Source organism: Hibiscus syriacus, unplaced genomic scaffold (genome assembly GCF_006381635.1).
Source record: "Hibiscus syriacus cultivar Baekdansim isolate YM2019G1 unplaced genomic scaffold, ASM638163v2 tig00110388_pilon, whole genome shotgun sequence".
NCBI classification, from domain to species: domain Eukaryota; kingdom Viridiplantae; phylum Streptophyta; class Magnoliopsida; order Malvales; family Malvaceae; genus Hibiscus; species Hibiscus syriacus.
Genome location: NW_024062718.1, coordinates 1,422,733 through 1,440,196, shown reverse-complemented (window position 1 = coordinate 1,440,196; position 17,464 = coordinate 1,422,733). Strand labels below are relative to the sequence as shown.

Below are 17,464 nucleotides of genomic sequence, written 5' to 3'. Positions count from 1 at the left end.
TTTTTTCTTTTATTTATTATAATATATCTTTATTTCTTCTTATTTTTTATTTTTAATAATTATGCCTTTATGACACGTCTTCTTATGTCTTTATGTCGTGTTTTCTTCTGTTTGATCGTTGTTTTCATTTTTTCTTTTTTTTAGGGTTGGATTTAACATCACCACGACTGATCAAGATGACACTTATTTGTTATCATGTTGATTTTCTCTGCTTTTGACCCTCGGATTGAATTTGGATACGTGATTTGCGTTTGTGAATAGTATTTTCACGTCGTTCGATTTTGATTTGTGATTTATTGGTGTTCTTTCAATAGTTTTATCCCTTTTGAGGTTCGTTTACCGATGTAATTAGATCTATTTGTATCTACCGTTTGTTCGAGTTTATTTGATTAGGTTTTTTTAACTTTTTTCTTGTATGGTCCTCATGTGATCTTAAGTGACTATTTTTATTGTGTTTAGAAAAATGTCTTTATTATTTGTTTAGTTTACGATTTTGGTTGTAAATCTTTATTATAATTTAGATATTTTCTATTTTTAATAAAATTAACGACTTCTATCAAAAAATATATATAATTATTATATTTTTAACAAATTGATATTTAATTTGAATTACTACTAAAATTGAAGATCAAACAGTAATATTTTTATTACATTTTAACCAAATTGGAAAGAGTTTGGTTGTGACAACTTTTAGCAGTTCACCTCTTCTAATTAAAACGAATAGTCATAATCGGTTGTTTTGGGGCGGAGAAATAGAAAGTAGACGAGTTGAAGATGACAATGAAAAATCCTCGAGAGAAAGAAAGCCTGCAAGATAGAAAAAGTCTTTTGCATTGTCAGTCTTGCATGATGACTTACATGTAGGCCTTAATGTAGGTATCAAACCTAGTGTTACCTTAACCTTATAACAAAACCGATAGAAATAATAATCATCACACTAGGATCCTTCATTTAAAGGGTCCTAGGTTTTAATTCCTTTACTCTCCGATGAAACACTTAATTTGTTTAGGTCAATGGTCTTATTTAGATAAACATACGTATTTTCGTCTAATTACTTTAAATAGATTTATTTAAAAATTTATATATGTATATTGATTAAATGAAATAGAAAATAATATGAAAATTTTAAATGAAAAAATCACTTTAATTTTGTCGTTAAATATTTAAGAAATAATTATTAAATTAGAAAAACTAATATTAACGATGCTTTTATTAAAAATTTAATTTGACGATTAAAACAAAAAAGAAAAGATAAATTAATAATTATTCATTTAATTTATCATAATAAATAGAATTCAAAATTAGGGCTAAATACTATAAAGAAAGCATTAAACGGGCTAATAATAATCCATGAGTTTTCGAGTGATACAAATATTGTTATAGCCGGGATGATGTATTATATTATACTTTTTGGTAAATTAACTCGCTCCTTTTAAGGCTAAAGTAGATAATGAAAGACACGCGTAGGTTAAAACACCGACTATTTTGTCGGAAGATGAACAAAATCCCACAACGAAGAGGAAAGACTAACGTGAAGGGTATTTAACTTGGAATCGGGAACTAATAGGGTACGACCTTACTTGAACAGGATCTGTTCTATTGGCTCGTACCTCTGTATCCTTGAGTTCTAAGGAGACAGGATTCCAAGTCTGGTTGATGAACAGTGGCTGTGTGATCAGAGCGTGATTACTGGTCTTTGTGGTTCTAGATGTTGATCTCACCAGGACCGCAGAGGATCGTTCTCAGCTGGCTTTGACTAGCTGGGATGGTCACGCAGCTGTCTGACAGACTCCCTATCTTTTTCCAGTTTTTTGTTTCTCAAAATTTTTAGGGCTAAATCAAATACTTCAGGTCAATCCAATTAGATTGAACTTTCTCTATTATTTGCCCGTCTAATTAGTACTCAAATCACTTTGATTCAGGAGGACAAAAAAGGCCGTAGCATTCCAGCTTAGGAATATGGTTTGCCAAATGTACTCTTTATGGACATGAAAGATATAGCTGGGGAATTATGATAAAAAAAGAAAAGGATTTGCAGGTGGTAAAGCCTACAACGACTGTTCATGAAAGTATTTGCCATTCATACTTTCATTGTAAAAAAAAAATCTGATGTGTCGATCCATTGCCTCCATTTATAATGGAGGAAAATCCCATGTAACCGAGTCCCAAGGCCTCTCTTCGAAGACAAATCTGCAAGCCTTGGACTAAAGATTTCAGCATAGAATGTATGATTTTGTCTGCAAGAAGCACAATACCAGTAATTTGTCTTCCTTTTGTGATCACAAACCGAGTATCACTTGTGAGCTTGAGATTATTTTGTACGTAGAGGCTGATAGAACGGAAATCGATTATCCTCCTGGCGTTATCAGTCTTTGGTATTAGCACTATAAACGACGAGCTGCAAGCAGCAGTAATCTTTTTACTAGATTGAATAACTTGAACAGTTCAATATTAGATGAGTTATTAATTAAAAAATTACGAGCTTTAAACTGAATGAGGCAGTCCATTAAAGAGATTACAAACAGATCATTTAATCCTCTCTTTTTAATTGTATGAGGCAGTCCGTTTATGACTGAATTAATTCTTTGTTTTTAGATATTTTTACTCTAATTTTAAGCCTATAAATAGAGAGGTTTTCGAAGTCAAGTATGTTATTGAGGGTTGCGAGCTGAATGGTAGTGAAAATGAGTGAGGCTTTGGCTTTGTTGATTGCTGGTGCAATGACAGGGGTATTGGTAATTCTTTCTCTAATTTTCTATTAATCCAATAAATACATAAATTAAAACTCAATATATTCAAAACAGCATGGACTAAACTGGAGATAAAATCCAAGTTAACAAGAAGTCAAAGTTAGTGACCAAGATGAACACAGAACTAAGCCCAAGACCTCGAAGCATAAATTGCCATTTTAAGCATTGATAAATACAAGTGATCAAATTGCATAGCACATAAAATCAACAGCCCAAATTCTAAATACTTAAACAAATATAATAACAAACATACATGACTAAAATTTAACATAAAATAAATAAGGAGCTCGAAACAATAGAAAGCAAAAACAATTTCATTAGTGATTGGAATGGAAAGGTTACAAACCACAGAGGACCCAAGTTGGAGTTTACCCACACGCTAAAGTGCTCTCCAGCCCCCCAGAACGACGTCGTTTTGCATGGCATATATAAGGGAAGAACTAACGCCTAAACCGGCTCACCCTATCATTTACTTCATTTCCTTATTTGAAAGAGAGAGAGCAAGAGATATATATCTCTCAAAAGCTTCAATTGGAAGCTTTATTTCCATAATCCGATGGGCCTCCGCCACACCGGTCGTCGTTGACCGGCAACAACCGTCATCCGCCGACGTTGAGGAAGAGAGAAAAAAACACAGTCCGAAGCACCTCTTCGCCATGGTTACGAATCCATGCTTCTTTTAACCAAAAATGGTCCCTAGAATCGTAGATCTAGGGAAATCCCTTCGGTTTCTTTGACTCCGATGACCCTCGAGATGACCGACGAACGTCGAGGTAGGTGAGCCTTCTCCTCTCCCTCTCGGTTTTCCCCCCCTTTTTTTTCTCATTTTGTGTACTGATGGTTATTTTTTTGTTTGATTTTTATCTCTCGTCCGAATGTTTTTTTCTCTGATTTTTATTTTTTTTCTTCTTTGTTCTCTCTCCCTGATTTTCTTTTTCCTCTCTACCCCTGTTAATGTTGCTTGTCTCCCCTTTAATATGCTCCCCTCATTGATTTTTGGTGATGACTTGCTATTTTTTTTTTTTGAGAAAATAAGGTTTAAGTGCCCTATTTTAGCTTGTGACAGGGTCCCGATTTTCTCGGGATTTTGTTTGTACAAATTGATTTTTTTTATATTTGTTTATTCTTTGACTGATTTGCTTGGTGATTGACTGGATGTGGTGTATTTTCTGTCATTGTTCGTTGAAATGACGGTGTCAGAGACGGTCAGTGGTGGGAGCTCAACATGGCTCAGCTTGAGCGACGACAGTGAGGAACAGCTTGTAAAATCCCAAATTAGGGTCAATGACTAAATAATAAATTGTGAAAACTATGTTTTCGATTTCAAAATAAGTTAAAAGTTCAAGGACTTAAATAGGAATTTTCAATATTGGATTAAATGGTAATTATGGAAAGTATGAAGGGTATAATGGTAATTTTATAAGAAATATATTTTTATCCCTTTTAATAAGAGATACACACGTGAAAAATGGGGGAGAATTATCGAGATCATTTTCTTCATTCTTCCTTGTTCCTTCTTTCTCCCGTTGCGCTAGCTACAAAGGTAAGTTGATTTCAGATGTTTAATTCTTGGATTTAGAAGTTGGTTTTGATTATTTGGGTGTTATATAAGCTTAAAACATCAAGAAAAAAGAATTAGAAAGGAAATTATGTTTACAACCAGTATACCAACAAGCTATTCATACATATCCCATAGACATTTTCAAATTCATGTATATTATAAGCTTAAGGAAAACTTATATAAGCTTAAAACATCAAGAAAAGAGAATTAGAAAGGAAATATTAGGGATTTAGAAATGAAATTTTGATATAAAGAGGTTTTTAAAGTTCTATGGATGAATTTAACTTGTCATTAGAAGGAATAAGAAGATTGAAGCATTAGAAATGAATTTAGGAAACATGGAAAGTTTGATGAAATTCTTTGATTTAAGAATTATGGTTAATTATGAAAGATGATGAAGTGTTATAGTGTTATAAGAAGGTTTATATATGTATAGATAAGTTTTAAGGCATAAGGAGGGGTTAACAAATAGAATTTGGGGGCAAAGTGTTAAAGTTTCGGGTGAACAAGTCTGTTATGTGCAGGGTGTACCGGTACACTATGAATGGGTACCGATACACTAAGACCAATTTTGAAGAACGTCTTCATGGTGTATCGATACATAAGTAGTGTATCGATACCCCCTTGAAATGAAAATTTCGAATGTAATTTTTGTACCGATACATAGGCAGGTTACCGATACACCAGTGAAGGGATGTACTGATACCTTATAGTGTGTACCGATACTGATACTCTATAGTGTGTACCGATACACTTCAAAAGGAAAATGGAAATAAATCTTTCTTTTAGTTTAAGAAATGCAATATTAGAGTATGCCAAGTGGAATGCTGATATGTATATTATACGTGTGATTGTGTAGATATCAATCGAGAGTAATGTCCGGACAATGTGTCAAGTATTAGTCATCAAGAAGAGATAAGGATTTGGTATTGATTAGTGAGGCAAGGTGAGTGCATATTAGTTATTATATGACGATGAATGGAAATAAGAATTGCGATGAGTCTATTTCTTATAGTAGTATGCATAAATTTATGAACATGAGCATGTGTTTGATATAAACATATGTGATTATATATGTTATATGATTGTGTGAATGCATGTTAATGTGTTGAATTTATGTGATATGTGATCATATATGATACATGATATATGTGAAAAATAAGAGAATAAAGTATAAACTATATGATATAAATGATTTCATAAGAAAGTGAAATAAGCTATGTGATAACAGCTATGTGATATGATATATGTGATCATATGAGAAAGTGACATGAGATTATATGCATATGTGATATGAACATGTGAATGATATGATAAGAAGCTATGTGATAAGAAGATATGAGTTTATGTGATATGAAAATGTATATGTGCAATGACATAAGTGATAATGCTCATGTTATGTTAAATGAGAGCTAGGGGTATAGTTGGCATGTCAATAGTCGAGGGTTCTACGTGGTCCTTCGGGATATATATGTAATTATGTGGAACATATATGTGGTACTTTGGTACACTTATTTGGTCCATTGTATTATGTATATGGTTCTTAAGGAGTGGCCATTCGGGACAAATTCAGTGCCCCTAGTGGGAATTATACGAGCCGTGGTGACAATATATGTGCACAACCTCAATGTACTCACATATCTTTAGTTCTCACATATGTACATGGGCTAATAAAAAGATAACAATAAATACAATATATGTGATTTATATGCATTGTGTTATGAAATGTGTTACAAGATTATATGATAAAAGAATTAATGATAATAGTATGAATAATGGTAAAATGTCACTACAAGAAAATATACCTTTAATGACACACGCTAATTTATGACTTGCAAAAAATGTGTCATAAAAAATGTGACGTTTTTTAAAATCTGAACGATTTATGACTTACAATAATGTGTGTCATATTTAATAGTCATAATCCAAAAAATTTACAAAAACACGGAGTACACTTTTAATTGTGTGTTATCTGTAAAAGTCGTCTTTTAATTTCCCCCATTATTTTCATTTTTTCCCGCTTCTTCCCCCTTTTCTTTTTTGTTTTAATCGTCAAATTAAATTTTTAATAAAAGCATCGTTAATATTAGTTTTTATAATTTAATAATTATATCTTAAATATTTAACGACAAAATTAAAGTCATTTTTTATTTAAAATTTCCGTATTATTTTCTATTTCATTTAATCAATATACATATATAATTTTTAAATAAATTTATTTAAACTAATTAGACGAAAATACGTGTCAACATCCCATCAGTCTAAATAACACCATTTGACCTGAACAAATTAAGTGTTTCATCGGAGAGTAAGGGAATTAAAACCTAGGACCCTTTAAATGAAGGATCATGCATTTATCTATTATCTATTAAGTTAAATGTAAAACAAAATTTCATCAAAATTAATACTTTAATAAATTTTATCACTATCTTAAAATTATATTTAAATTGTATTAGAGAGGATTGAATCGGAGATATTAGTAAAATACTTAATCATTGTTATATAATTATTAGTTTTAACAGATGAATTTTCCTCTTTCAGTTGATTCTGCTTAAATATTAGAAGTGTAGTATTAGGATTCGTCCTTTTTTTCTCTTTTTCTTTAACTGTCATTAGTCTTTTTTTGTTTTTTATCTTTGTGATCAACGACGATATTAATTTTGGTGTTAGTCATCGACCGTCGATATTCATTGTTTTTTCTTTTATTTATTATAATATATCTTTATTTCTTCTTATTTTTTATTTTTAATAATTATGCCTTTATGACACGTCTTCTTATGTCTTTATGTCGTGTTTTCTTCTGTTTGATCGTTGTTTTCATTTTTTCTTTTTTTTAGGGTTGGATTTAACATCACCACGACTGATCAAGATGACACTTATTTGTTATCATGTTGATTTTCTCTGCTTTTGACCCTCGGATTGAATTTGGATACGTGATTTGCGTTTGTGAATAGTATTTTCACGTCGTTCGATTTTGATTTGTGATTTATTGGTGTTCTTTCAATAGTTTTATCCCTTTTGAGGTTCGTTTACCGATGTAATTAGATCTATTTGTATCTACCGTTTGTTCGAGTTTATTTGATTAGGTTTTTTTAACTTTTTTCTTGTATGGTCCTCATGTGATCTTAAGTGACTATTTTTATTGTGTTTAGAAAAATGTCTTTATTATTTGTTTAGTTTACGATTTTGGTTGTAAATCTTTATTATAATTTAGATATTTTCTATTTTTAATAAAATTAACGACTTCTATCAAAAAATATATATAATTATTATATTTTTAACAAATTGATATTTAATTTGAATTACTACTAAAATTGAAGATCAAACAGTAATATTTTTATTACATTTTAACCAAATTGGAAAGAGTTTGGTTGTGACAACTTTTAGCAGTTCACCTCTTCTAATTAAAACGAATAGTCATAATCGGTTGTTTTGGGGCGGAGAAATAGAAAGTAGACGAGTTGAAGATGACAATGAAAAATCCTCGAGAGAAAGAAAGCCTGCAAGATAGAAAAAGTCTTTTGCATTGTCAGTCTTGCATGATGACTTACATGTAGGCCTTAATGTAGGTATCAAACCTAGTGTTACCTTAACCTTATAACAAACCGATAGAAATAATAATCATCACACTAGGATCCTTCATTTAAAGGGTCCTAGGTTTTAATTCCTTTACTCTCCGATGAAACACTTAATTTGTTTAGGTCAATGGTCTTATTTAGATAAACATACGTATTTTCGTCTAATTACTTTAAATAGATTTATTTAAAATTTATATATGTATATTGATTAAATGAAATAGAAAATAATATGAAAATTTTAAATGAAAAAATCACTTTAATTTTGTCGTTAAATATTTAAGAAATAATTATTAAATTAGAAAAACTAATATTAACGATGCTTTTATTAAAAATTTAATTTGACGATTAAAACAAAAAGAAAAGATAAATTAATAATTATTCATTTAATTTATCATAATAAATAGAATTCAAATTAGGGCTAAATACTATAAAGAAAGCATTAAACGGGCTAATAATAATCCATGAGTTTTCGAGTGATACAAATATTGTTATAGCCGGGATGATGTATTATATTATACTTTTTGGTAAATTAACTCGCTCCTTTTAAGGCTAAAGTAGATAATGAAAGACACGCGTAGGTTAAAACACCGACTATTTTGTCGGAAGATGAACAAAATCCCACAACGAAGAGGAAAGACTAACGTGAAGGGTATTTAACTTGGAATCGGGAACTAATAGGGTACGACCTTACTTGAACAGGATCTGTTCTATTGGCTCGTACCTCTGTATCCTTGAGTTCTAAGGAGACAGGATTCCAAGTCTGGTTGATGAACAGTGGCTGTGTGATCAGAGCGTGATTACTGGTCTTTGTGGTTCTAGATGTTGATCTCACCAGGACCGCAGAGGATCGTTCTCAGCTGGCTTTGACTAGCTGGGATGGTCACGCAGCTGTCTGACAGACTCCCTATCTTTTTCCAGTTTTTTGTTTCTCAAATTTTTAGGGCTAAATCAAATACTTCAGGTCAATCCAATTAGATTGAACTTTCTCTATTATTTGCCCGTCTAATTAGTACTCAAATCACTTTGATTCAGGAGGACAAAAAAGGCCGTAGCATTCCAGCTTAGGAATATGGTTTGCCAAATGTACTCTTTATGGACATGAAAGATATAGCTGGGGAATTATGATAAAAAAAGAAAAGGATTTGCAGGTGGTAAAGCCTACAACGACTGTTCATGAAAGTATTTGCCATTCATACTTTCATTGTAAAAAAAAAATCTGATGTGTCGATCCATTGCCTCCATTTATAATGGAGGAAAATCCCATGTAACCGAGTCCCAAGGCCTCTCTTCGAAGACAAATCTGCAAGCCTTGGACTAAAGATTTCAGCATAGAATGTATGATTTTGTCTGCAAGAAGCACAATACCAGTAATTTGTCTTCCTTTTGTGATCACAAACCGAGTATCACTTGTGAGCTTGAGATTATTTTGTACGTAGAGGCTGATAGAACGGAAATCGATTATCCTCCTGGCGTTATCAGTCTTTGGTATTAGCACTATAAACGACGAGCTGCAAGCAGCAGTAATCTTTTACTAGATTGAATAACTTGAACAGTTCAATATTAGATGAGTTATTAATTAAAAAATTACGAGCTTTAAACTGAATGAGGCAGTCCATTAAAGAGATTACAAACAGATCATTTAATCCTCTCTTTTTAATTGTATGAGGCAGTCCGTTTATGACTGAATTAATTCTTTGTTTTTAGATATTTTTACTCTAATTTTAAGCCTATAAATAGAGAGGTTTTCGAAGTCAAGTATGTTATTGAGGGTTGCGAGCTGAATGGTAGTGAAAATGAGTGAGGCTTTGGCTTTGTTGATTGCTGGTGCAATGACAGGGGTATTGGTAATTCTTTCTCTAATTTTCTATTAATCCAATAAATACATAAATTAAAACTCAATATTCAAAACAGCATGGACTAAACTGGAGATAAAATCCAAGTTAACAAGAAGTCAAAGTTAGTGACCAAGATGAACACAGAACTAAGCCCAAGACCTCGAAGCATAAATTGCCATTTTAAGCATTGATAAATACAAGTGATCAAATTGCATAGCACATAAAATCAACAGCCCAAATTCTAAATACTTAAACAAATATAATAACAAACATACATGACTAAAATTTAACATAAAATAAATAAGGAGCTCGAAACAATAGAAAGCAAAAACAATTTCATTAGTGATTGGAATGGAAAGGTTACAAACCACAGAGGACCCAAGTTGGAGTTTACCCACACGCTAAAGTGCTCTCCAGCCCCCCAGAACGACGTCGTTTTGCATGGCATATATAAGGGAAGAACTAACGCCTAAACCGGCTCACCCTATCATTTACTTCATTTCCTTATTTGAAAGAGAGAGAGCAAGAGATATATATCTCTCAAAAGCTTCAATTGGAAGCTTTATTTCCATAATCCGATGGGCCTCCGCCACACCGGTCGTCGTTGACCGGCAACAACCGTCATCCGCCGACGTTGAGGAAGAGAGAAAAAAACACAGTCCGAAGCACCTCTTCGCCATGGTTACGAATCCATGCTTCTTTTAACCAAAAATGGTCCCTAGAATCGTAGATCTAGGGAAATCCCTTCGGTTTCTTTGACTCCGATGACCCTCGAGATGACCGACGAACGTCGAGGTAGGTGAGCCTTCTCCTCTCCCTCTCGGTTTTCCCCCCTTTTTTTCTCATTTTGTGTACTGATGGTTATTTTTTTGTTTGATTTTTATCTCTCGTCCGAATGTTTTTTCTCTGATTTTTATTTTTTTCTTCTTTGTTCTCTCTCCCTGATTTCTTTTTCCTCTCTACCCCTGTTAATGTTGCTTGTCTCCCCTTTAATATGCTCCCCTCATTGATTTTTGGTGATGACTTGCTATTTTTTTTTTTGAGAAAATAAGGTTTAAGTGCCCTATTTTAGCTTGTGACAGGGTCCCGATTTTCTCGGGATTTTGTTTGTACAAATTGATTTTTTTTATATTTGTTTATTCTTTGACTGATTTGCTTGGTGATTGACTGGATGTGGTGTATTTTCTGTCATTGTTCGTTGAAATGACGGTGTCAGAGACGGTCAGTGGTGGGAGCTCAACATGGCTCAGCTTGAGCGACGACAGTGAGGAACAGCTTGTAAAATCCCAAATTAGGGTCAATGACTAATAATAAATTGTGAAAACTATGTTTTCGATTTCAAATAAGTTAAAAGTTCAAGGACTTAAATAGGAATTTTCAATATTGGATTAAATGGTAATTATGGAAAGTATGAAGGGTATAATGGTAATTTTATAAGAAATATATTTTTATCCCTTTTAATAAGAGATACACACGTGAAAAATGGGGGAGAATTATCGAGATCATTTTCTTCATTCTTCCTTGTTCCTTCTTTCTCCCGTTGCGCTAGCTACAAAGGTAAGTTGATTTCAGATGTTTAATTCTTGGATTTAGAAGTTGGTTTTGATTATTTGGGTGTTATATAAGCTTAAAACATCAAGAAAAAAGAATTAGAAAGGAAATTATGTTTACAACCAGTATACCAACAAGCTATTCATACATATCCCATAGACATTTTCAAATTCATGTATATTATAAGCTTAAGGAAAACTTATATAAGCTTAAAACATCAAGAAAAGAGAATTAGAAAGGAAATTATATTAGGGATTTAGAAATGAAATTTTGATATAAAGAGGTTTTTAAAGTTCTATGGATGAATTTAACTTGTCATTAGAAGGAATAAGAAGATTGAAGCATTAGAAATGAATTTAGGAAACATGGAAAGTTTGATGAAATTCTTTGATTTAAGAATTATGGTTAATTATGAAAGATGATGAAGTGTTATAGTGTTATAAGAAGGTTTATATATGTATAGATAAGTTTTAAGGCATAAGGAGGGGTTAACAAATAGAATTTGGGGGCAAAGTGTTAAAGTTTCGGGTGAACAAGTCTGTTATGTGCAGGGTGTACCGGTACACTATGAATGGGTACCGATACACTAAGACCAATTTTGAAGAACGTCTTCATGGTGTATCGATACATAAGTAGTGTATCGATACCCCCTTGAAATGAAAATTTCGAATGTAATTTTTGTACCGATACATAGGCAGGTTACCGATACACCAGTGAAGGGATGTACTGATACCTTATAGTGTGTACCGATACTGATACTCTATAGTGTGTACCGATACACTTCAAAAGGAAAATGGAAATAAATCTTTCTTTTAGTTTAAGAAATGCAATATTAGAGTATGCCAAGTGGAATGCTGATATGTATATTATACGTGTGATTGTGTAGATATCAATCGAGAGTAATGTCCGGACAATGTGTCAAGTATTAGTCATCAAGAAGAGATAAGGATTTGGTATTGATTAGTGAGGCAAGGTGAGTGCATATTAGTTATTATATGACGATGAATGGAAATAAGAATTGCGATGAGTCTATTTCTTATAGTAGTATGCATAAATTTATGAACATGAGCATGTGTTTGATATAAACATATGTGATTATATATGTTATATGATTGTGTGAATGCATGTTAATGTGTTGAATTTATGTGATATGTGATCATATATGATACATGATATATGTGAAAAATAAGAGAATAAAGTATAAACTATATGATATAAATGATTTCATAAGAAAGTGAAATAAGCTATGTGATAACAGCTATGTGATATGATATATGTGATCATATGAGAAAGTGACATGAGATATGCATATGTGATATGAACATGTGAATGATATGATAAGAAGCTATGTGATAAGAAGATATGAGTTTATGTGATATGAAAATGTATATGTGCAATGACATAAGTGATAATGCTCATGTTATGTTAAATGAGAGCTAGGGGTATAGTTGGCATGTCAATAGTCGAGGGTTCTACGTGGTCCTTCGGGATATATATGTAATTATGTGGAACATATATGTGGTACTTTGGTACACTTATTTGGTCCATTGTATTATGTATATGGTTCTTAAGGAGTGGCCATTCGGGACAAATTCAGTGCCCCTAGTGGGAATTATACGAGCCGTGGTGACAATATATGTGCACAACCTCAATGTACTCACATATCTTTAGTTCTCACATATGTACATGGGCTAATAAAAAGATAACAATAAATACAATATATGTGATTTATATGCATTGTGTTATGAAATGTGTTACAAGATTATATGATAAAAGAATTAATGATAATAGTATGAATAATGGTAAAATGTCACTACAAGAAAATATACCTTTAATGACACACGCTAATTTATGACTTGCAAAAAATGTGTCATAAAAAATGTGACGTTTTTTAAAATCTGAACGATTTATGACTTACAATAATGTGTGTCATATTTAATAGTCATAATCCAAAAAATTTACAAAAACACGGAGTACACTTTTAATTGTGTGTTATCTGTAAAAGTCGTCTTTTAATTTCCCCCATTATTTTCATTTTTTCCCGCTTCTTCCCCCTTGATAAACAATTCACGGCGCATGCTTCCCCCTTTTTCTCTTTTTCCCTTTTTCTCTTTGTTGAATTGTATTTTGTTTGATTTAATAAGTTTGATGCTTTTACTTCATATATGTTTGATTTCTTTTTGCGCTTGCGTGTGTAAGAAGTGTAGAGAAGTTACTAGAGAGATCGTTAAGACTTCTCCTTAAAATAGCGGCAAAATCATTTTCCCTTCCTGTCTTAAGCATGTAATTCAATTTTTTTTTTTTGTTTTTAATTGAAATTGAGATATAATTTCATTATCTGGTACAAAAGTTTTAAGGTAACATGTATAAATTTCATAAAGGTTGTAAATATTTGCAGTTTAGGGTAGTTTAATTTTATTTTTTTAGGATTTGGAATGTTTGCGAGTTGGGATGATTTGTGGGGAATTGGTGTAAAGTTATTCTTTTTTGGGGTTCATTTATTCTAGTTTATTGTAATGTTCTTTACTGATAGATCTTATTGATGCCATTTGTTCCTGGTATCTAATTTAGGGAATTAGTTTGTGCTTCTTCTTTGTATTATAGGGGAAATATACTAGGTATAGAGTGCAAAGTTCAAATCAAAATGACATTTTCAAATTACCCAAATTGAGAATAAATAAAGTAAAATTTCTTTCTTTTGTCATCTTTAAGTGTATTCGCTTATTGCTACTAGTTTGGATCTTTACAGAATTTGAGTTGTTTTGCAGTTGATGGTTACGAATATAAAAAGCTTCTTGGATTTAGAGTTATAAATCGATGAATAAGTCAATAAGTTTTGGAGTTGATGGTTTTATTCTCTTTTGCTATTCAGCCTGGTCCACTGGAGTTTCCAAATCAGTGTATTATAAAGCTGAACAAAAAAAACTCTACGTTTTTCCTTTATCTTGACCTTTCACCATGTAAGTACTTTTTTTCTTCACAAGAAAAACTTGACGAGGTCGTGTTAATTAGACTGATATTGCTGAAATAAAAAGGGTTAAAAGGGACATAATCTGCTTTGTCAAAGGTCTTAAATTGACTTTTGACTTCTATTTAGGTAGGTGCAAAACTATGGACTTCTAACCTAATACCTTTGACTAAGTTATACTTGGTCTCAACCTTTTAAAATATCCGTAATTGTCTAGACAGATTTTCAATTTTCTTCGCGGTCTTACACACCATTGAGCCCTCTGGACTTGTTTATTCTATACATGGCACATTATCATCTTAGATTTGGGCTTTTTTAATGTGATGATACCAGTCTGCTCACCATTTTCTCTTGAAAACAAACGGTTGTGGTTACTAACTTGCTAATGTCGTTTTACTAGAACTCGCCTTCACATTCTTATATCCAGTCTTTGAACAGTGTGGATAAGTCTCCAGTGATTTCTTCTAATCTGTATGCTATTACACTTTGGACTCATTTTTCCATGTGGTTGGGTTTTTCTTTAAAAAATTGTGTTGTTTTCCATAATAACCTTGTGATAAGCATAACAAAATCATGATTGTGGCTTCTGAGAGTGAAGATATGGATCGCTAAACAATTTGATATGTTTCAAGTTTCTAGTCTCACCAGTCTTCTTTAGGTGTGCTGGAATTGTATTCGACATGATGACAAGTTGATATATGTGTTGGTTATGTTGTTGACATATGCATATGGGCTATTTCTCAGTTCGTAAGGATCTGATTATGCAACATCTTTGCACCTCACTCTCTCTTTTACGCTCTCAATATCTTTCCATCTTCAGAGATGTAGAGTATTGATATTTTCTTTCTAGAAGTGGCAAATTTGGGCAATGGAAAACATGCTAGGATAACAACGATTTCCTTCATTTCAATTATTTATTTAACAGTTCCTTTAGTAAGATGCTCGGGTCATTTTGTTAATACTAAGTGCAGAGTTTAAAATCTTATTTCCAATATGATCTTACACCTTACATATCTTTGCCTGATTTAAGTATGTTACAATCAGTTTGCTATCATTTATTCTTTTTCCTCAAAGACAATTCTGCCAGTTGCAAAGCTATATAGGTTACCTTTTCTTTATAGACCAACTAACCAAGACATTTTTGTCTTTCGATGGTTAATCAGAGCATGTGGTAGGGTTTATTATGGTTTAAACAATCTTTAGCATTTATCTTTTTGGCCAACATGCAACTGGAAAGTGGGAGGAAAATAATAAAGGGGGTGTTACATGTGAAAGTGAAGAAAACAATCATAGGTTTGTGTCATTTTTTCAACGTGTTGTGTAGTAAAGTCGTTGACGTTAATAAGCTAGGCAAGTTGCAAAGTGACATCGTATTAACTTTGTGTTTGTTACAGAAGTATTTTCCTCCTTCGTTTTTCGATATCATGATTCACTTGATAGCGCATTTAGTTAGAGGGGTGAGGTTATGTGGCCCTGTTCATTTTAGGTGGATGTATCCATTTGAGAGATATATGAAAATCTGCTCAACCCTCCAGATATGTATCCTTATTTGAATAAAGATAACTGGAAGGTTTTTGTATCACAAAGACTTTCAAAGAAGTGGGAGGTTGGTTAAACTTTTCGTGTCTGTATTTATTATATATATTAGTTTTAGAAACCATTCTTAACTATTTTAATGTTTCTAATGCAGGAAACAAGTAAGAAAGCTAAAAAAATGCAAAACATGGTAAACAACAACTTGAAACAAAAATCTATTTAACATGATCAATTCTTGCAAAATGGTGTTAGGCTTCTGAAAGAATGAGTTGATAAACAAAATTTCTGTGACCCTTGTGCTTGATTTTATAAATTTTGAATTATTGTCAACAATTGTCTTCATACAATTTTTGCCTGTTTATCCTATCAGAAACTGGTGTTTCCAGGAGTTTTGGTCATGGGAGAGATAATGGAACAAATCTAGTTGCAGAGAAAGGAAGTGGTCAATCTTCATTAACTTTACTGGAGACAAAAACTAAAAAATCAACTTTGGTAGCCATGTGGCCAGAATTTGGAGATCTGCTATCTTATATGAATTTCCTTTTATGCTTATTATTGTCGATTGATTAAAATATGGCTTCAGTTAAATGCAGTCTGTTACATTTTCATTATTTTGTCTTATAGCCCTGTATCTGTCATCGCCAATGGTTCTATTGTTGTAGTGGCTGAAACTTCTTTTGCACCGGCAAGAAATGCTGCTAATCAACCTTCAGAAAATTCATCTGTTGTGAGCTTAGATAGGAGTGCACCATCCCCTGCTGGTGCAATAAACAAACCTACCATTGCCTTTGAAAGTAGGGACATAAGTAGGCCACTTTCAGCAAGCCCTAGTGGCTGCTCCATGTCACCTATATAACACCCCTAACCCGTACCCGACCCGGGTACGAGTCCGATATGTCACATTGACTTTTTAAACTTTGACTCTTGACAAAAGTCAAAGAAAATTTAAAGCTTTCATTAAAGTAAAAGCTGTTTAGTTACATAATTTGACCACAATAACCAAAATCGATCAGAGCATATTTAACTAAATCAATTAGTACATGCCAACTATATTCAAAATAACAAAAATCATTTAACTCATCTATTTTCTGATCTGAAATCTTGTAAGGGAGATGCTGACCTGTATTGCTCCTCACAGCTTCTATATTCACTTTCTGTAACCTGCGTGTGAAACATTCACACGCTAAGTTGATGACTTAGTGAGGCATAAAGAAAAACACATCTAATGGAATTCATACCCACTAATCATGCATGAATGTTTTATGCTATCAAATTATACAACTCATTTACATATACATCAACATATATTCATGTATATTATGTAACAGATACCATAACCCCTATCACACATATATCATATCATGCAATTCATATCACACATCATATACATATATCACATACATTGTTCTCATATCACCAACCTATTTATCCTTACTAATTCCCTTGTCATTACTTCAATTCCGTCATATGAGCATATAATGAATATAAACATATTATATATATTTTAATATGCCACAATACATTACGAATTTCTATAATCATATAATACATAAACGCATAGCATCTCATATCACCATGGCATATATGCACTTCTACCATGTCATGAGAAATACACATATCATTATATCAAATTATGTTATCTTTTCAAAACCCATGTACACATGTGAGAACTATAGATATGTGAG

The 17,464-nt window shown here is 32.3% G+C and overlaps 1 long non-coding RNA gene and 2 other non-coding genes across 3 annotated transcripts; all 3 read left to right on the top strand.

Annotated features, from left to right (window-relative positions):
* Window positions 1–1,570: 1,570 nt before the first annotated feature.
* On the top strand, window positions 1,571–1,791 carry LOC120123125. Its single transcript, XR_005516165.1, has one exon. It is a non-coding gene; the product is annotated as a small nucleolar RNA U3 (small nucleolar RNA).
* On the top strand, window positions 1,586–8,806 carry LOC120122945. Its single transcript, XR_005516140.1, has 2 exons — window positions 1,586–1,647; window positions 8,568–8,806. It is a non-coding gene; the product is annotated as an uncharacterized LOC120122945 (long non-coding RNA).
* On the top strand, window positions 8,571–8,791 carry LOC120123123. The gene has a single exon (XR_005516164.1). It is a non-coding gene; the product is annotated as a small nucleolar RNA U3 (small nucleolar RNA).
* Window positions 8,807–17,464: the final 8,658 nt, after the last annotated feature.